Raw genomic sequence first — 5516 nt, forward strand, 5'->3', positions numbered from 1 at the left:
GAGGAAGGAAGGAAGGAAGGAAGGAAGGAAGGAAGGAAGAAAATGAAGGAGAGAAGAAGAGGAAGAAAGAGGGAGGGAGAGAATGAGATAAGTGGGACTTGTCCCAACAACACAGGAGCCAACCCTTTGTTCAGCCCTGGAACAAAGCTGGAAGAATTTGAGCAACAAAATAAAAAATATCATATTTGATTGTAACTCAAATAATAAAACAAATATCCATGACCTGTACTGATATAAACAATTGATCAAATAAACAAACATGTGGAGGAGAATAGATAGATAAATCTTTCTTACAGAATTCCAAATAATGTTTGCAGATTCTCCCTTTCCCAAGAAGTTGATATTATGCATTCCCTAGTATGGAACAAAGAAAAGGGCACTTCACATCTGTGTTTTCTTCCCCCAAAGCCCTTGACCCCAGTCTAATCAGGAAAAAACATCCAACAAACCCAAATAGAGGGACCTTGTGCAAAATCTCTGACCAGCCCTCTTCATATGTCAAGGCCATGGGAACCAAGGAAAGACTAAGAAACTGTCACAGAATTCAGGAGACTTCGGAGACACAACAAATGCAATCTTGGACTGGATCCTGGAACAAGAAAATCCTGACATGTGTAGAAAAACTAGCAAAATAGTATCAGTAGTTTAGTTAACAGTATTGAAACAATGTGAATTTCTTTGTTTTAAAAAACATACCATGGTTATGTGTGATGTTAACACTTGAAAAAGCTGGGTGAAAGGTGCGTGGGAATTCTCTGTACTGACCGTGCAACTTTTCTGTAAATCTAAAAGTATTACAAAGTAAAAAGTTTAAAAGTTTAAAAAAACACAGAAAACAAAACACTGTATTAGATCACCTTTGAGTCATGGTATTTGACATAATTTGCCTGGGTATTTTCCATTTGGGAACATTCACTTGTAGGCCATGGAAAATTTGCCTCTCTGCCCAATTAATAGAGAAAATAAGGAAAGGAAAAAAGGAGACATGTAAGGAGTTGATTAATCCTCCAGTTTTAAAGATTACTCCAAAGAGACTGTACTTTTAATAAACAATTTAATAAACTCAGTGACTCTACCATCAACTATCAGTTCAGTTGTTGAATTTTTCTCTATGTATCCATAAAAACTACAGGTCTTACATCTTATGATGAAATCTCCCACTTCACCAAAAAATAGAGCACCCAGCTTGATGAATAGTCACTGGTATAAATTATTTGAGACAATCAGAAGCTTCATTATGCATTTTCCTGAAAAATTGGCCTCTTTGGTGAATGTTTTTAATGTATTTCTCAAATCTGTCTTCACTGCAACACATCAGGCTGGAGAATCAATATAGACAGTAACTGGAGGCAACAAAAAAGGAGATGAAGTAGTAGCTACTGAGAAGTAAAACTGAGGCAGCTGGTCACAAGTCACACGAGGATTCACGTCTCTTCATTGTAGTTGGCATTTAATAATTGCACATTTATTGAACACCTGCTTCTGAAATGCATAGAAATAACCACCTCCATGTGTCAGGACTAAATTGTCATTATTTTATTAACAACCTTACATAATAGTCATTATTATCCCCACTGTTAGCGGTAAAGTGATTGAGGCTCAGAAGCATTAAGTCACATTGTCAGCTGGGCATCAAATTAGATTTCCTTGGCTTCAGACCTCCAGCTTACTCACAGGGAGCAGAGCTTTGCTTACATGGGCAACACAGCACGGAGCCTACACCCCCAGCAAAGCAAATGAGAGCTCGGAGGCAATGACTTAAACAAATCATTTTTTAAAAAACATGGGAGAATCTGTTAAGCAACATTTGGTTGTCAGTTAACTCAAATTGTCCCTGTTTTTTTTTTTTTTCCTGCAAAGGTGTGTTCTGAGCGCCACATAAACTTGGAAGGAAGAGAGGGTTCTCAACAGAGGAGCCACCTGTTCAAGGTATAAGCCAGGAAAAAATCTTTTTAGATTTTTTCCCCTCAAGTCATAAGAAACGTTTTTACTTTTCAAAGGCAGTAACAAAAATGGATCTATGTAATAAGAGAAAACAGTCTCTTTAGCAAAAGCACAAACTGCAGTTTCAGTGCAAAGCTACAGCAGCTTTCCCTCAAGGAAAAAAGGTGCAGGGCTGGGCTGAGTAAGCAGCAGCCTACACGGCAGACAGGATCACAGTCACAATCCAATGGAGCACACTCCAGAAACAAAAGCAGAACTCCAACAGGCAGAGGGGGAAGACACTGGATGATATGGTTTAGCTGTGTCCCCAAATCTCATCCTGAATTGTAGCTCCCATAATTCCCACATGTTGTGGGAGGGACCTGGTGGGAGACAATTGAATCATAGGGGCGGTTTCCCCCATACTATTCTCGTGGTAGTGAGTAAGTCTCATGAGATCTGATGATTTTATAAGGTGGTTTCCCCTTTCATTGGGCTCTCATTCTCTCTTGGCTGCCACCATGTAAGATGTGCTTTCCATCTTCTGCTACGATTGTGAAGCCTCCCCAGCCACATGGAACTGAGTCCATTAAACCTCTTTTCCTTTATAAATTGCCCAGCCTTGGGTATGTCTTTATCAACAGTGAGTGAAAACAGACTAATACACTGGATGACCAAACTTCAGCTCTATTATAGAAATATGTATATGTATGTATATAGTTTGTATATTTTATACCTATATGTAACTAAATTTATAAATACTAAATATAAAACTATATTTATATAAATATATAAATTATATCTAAAATATATGAATTCAAAATATAAAATAAGGTATATTGTGCTAAATAACAGTTTTAATTTAAAAATGAATCAACAGGCTCAAATTTTATTTGTTTAACTGGGAGTTCAGAGATCATTAATAAGATGAGGGGGCATCCCCAAACTAGATAAGAAAATCCCTCAGAGCAATGGTGAATAATTGGGATGGAGGGGTTCTGACTCCTTTGAGAATCTGATGAAAGCCATAAAACACTTTCCATGAAAATGAACATATACCCATTAATGCGAGTTTTCTTTCTGGGTGGTCCATGAACCCCTGGTGTTGATCCCTATGGAGAGTCCAAGGGGGCCTAAGCCTTCTCTCATGATCATTTCCCAAGCAGCAAAAGAGATGGACAAACCATCAAGATTTCTAAAAACCAGTTTATAAATGTTTTGTTGAAGGAGTTCTGAGTTTATCTATTTGTATACATGGAGTTTGATTTCTGTGCCTTCCAATTTCCAGATAATGTTCCAGATACACATGTCCCCAAATAATTGAAGTCAGACAGATAATAAAAGAGCAGAACAGGGATCAAGTACTCTTACCCTTTGATGCATTAGCAAGAGATTCCCAAAGCTTAGAAACTGATGGACATCAAAGACTGAAGAATCTGATCCACAGAGGCATGGCCAGGAGAGCCAGAATGTTGCTCCATCCCTCTCTGGTGCACATCTGTGGCAGAATTGAAACAGGTGAATGATGGTGTTGGAGCTGTGAGGTCATGGAAGCCATGTGCCAAGCCCAGAGGCTGATCGCAAATAACAGAATGGAGCTGTGTCATGTGCACATTTCACTCTCATTCATTCAATGACATAGCCTAGGGAAATAAACGAAAATGCACACGTAAGAGCAAGATAAAAGGTAAATAATTGAAACAGTGTAGACCATTAGGCCATGCCACTCAACAAGCACAGGCCAAATGGCCGCGGACACAACGCTTCCAGCAAAACATAAAGGAAAAGCAAGAACATGTGAAGGATGTTAAGGAAGCCACTGACAAGGAAGCAAGCCTGTGGTTCAGTGAGACCAGCAAGTGAGTGTTCAAGGAAGCAAAGTGGAATTGAGGACCTGGCCCACAAAGAAACATTAACCAGCGGTGAACTAGACAAATGTATGAAATCATATGCAAAAGATGGAAATGCCTAGATATTTTATTTGGTAGTTGGTGGGAGAGGTATATTGGGCAAGTACTCTCCCTCATAGAAACGGGCGGCACAATATTCATTCGTGGCAGAGAACTAAAAACATTTTTAACAAAGAAATATGACTGCAGCCTCAGAGTCACTAGCCACTGTATTACTGGATCGGTCTGGTACATACATAGTCAGATTACATATTTGTTGAACGCTCCTATGTTGTTGTCACTGAGAGATATTAAAGTACTGACTAAAGTGGATCTTATGGTACACCTGACCTTGAGCAAGAGAAATCAAAGAGGGAAGGCGTCATCCACATCAAATACTACCTGAGCTCCACAGGTGTCTCGTGTGTGTATGAATTGCACATGAGAGAGATTGTTCCAGACCACACACTGTCTGTCACCATAACTGATTGAACTATTGCAGTGAAAGACTGTGGTCCTAACCCATAAGGAAAACGTTTATGCCTCAGATAACACTTCGTCTCTCAACACGTCCTTGAAATTACTTACCAAAAAGTCTTCCAAGGGGCTTTGCACTTGTTATCAACAATAAAACCTTAAAGGAAGTCAAATTATCCCAGAAGAGTCAAAGGACATGAGGCAGTCATTTCATTGACTTCAAAAACAAGTGAATATTATTGTATTAAATATCAAATGCAAATCACAGGCAGGAGATGATAATGGGGGAAACATAATTCCTCCTCTCATTGTGACCTACCTTAGAACTGCATTTGTAGATATAATGGTCTATAAAATCCTGTTATTACGCCTGCAAAATTGCTAGAAAAAGCTTTCACTCTTATTCATACAGTACTTTACAGTTCCCAATATACCTTAAAACGTACTGCCTCTTGCCATAGAGTGAACTCAGATGCAGAATATCACAGTGAGGAAACTGAGGTTCAGAAGATTAAGTGAACTGTCCAGGTTCAGGCTTGGAATGGGGAGAGCTATTTGACCATAACGGTAAGAAATCAAATTTAGCCACTAATAAGACCCTGTTCTGAGCTATAAAAGAGAAGGAACAACTGTTTGGCTTCTATTCTCTTGGGGTAACAGCTTGCAAGTTTCCGAAAGAACAACTTGCTAGTAGGGCACTGGCTCCTCAAATTCCATTTTTAATCTGGGATGAATGGATGCCCGGTTTTGTAGGCTTCTCTGGAAATGATACTGGCTCTCTGCTCTTTCCTACATCTCTATCCCCTATTCAGAACTGCTGTTTTGTTGTTTTTAATTGTCTTTCCTTTATTTATTCATTATAAAGCCCCTCCAATTCTAACATCTCAAGCTATTTGAAATACAGGCTGGGCACGGTGGCTCACGCCTATAATCCCAGCACTTTGGGAGGCCAAGGCAAGCGGATCACAAGGTCAGGAGATTGAGACCAGCCTGGCTAACATGGTGAAACCCCATCTCTACTGAAAATACAAAAAATTAGCCAGGCATGGTGGCAGGCGCCTGTAGTCCCAGTTACTCAGGAGGTTGAGGTGGGAGAATGGCTTGAACATGGGAGGCAGAGCTTTCAGTGAGCTGAGATCATGCCACTGCACTCCAGCCTGGGGGACAGAGCAAGACTCCATCTCAAGAAAGAAAAGAAAGAAAGAAGGAAAGAAGGAAAGAGAGAAA

This window comes from Colobus angolensis, unplaced genomic scaffold, assembly GCF_000951035.1.
Source record: "Colobus angolensis palliatus isolate OR3802 unplaced genomic scaffold, Cang.pa_1.0 Scaffold264, whole genome shotgun sequence".
In the NCBI taxonomy this organism is placed as follows: domain Eukaryota; kingdom Metazoa; phylum Chordata; class Mammalia; order Primates; family Cercopithecidae; genus Colobus; species Colobus angolensis.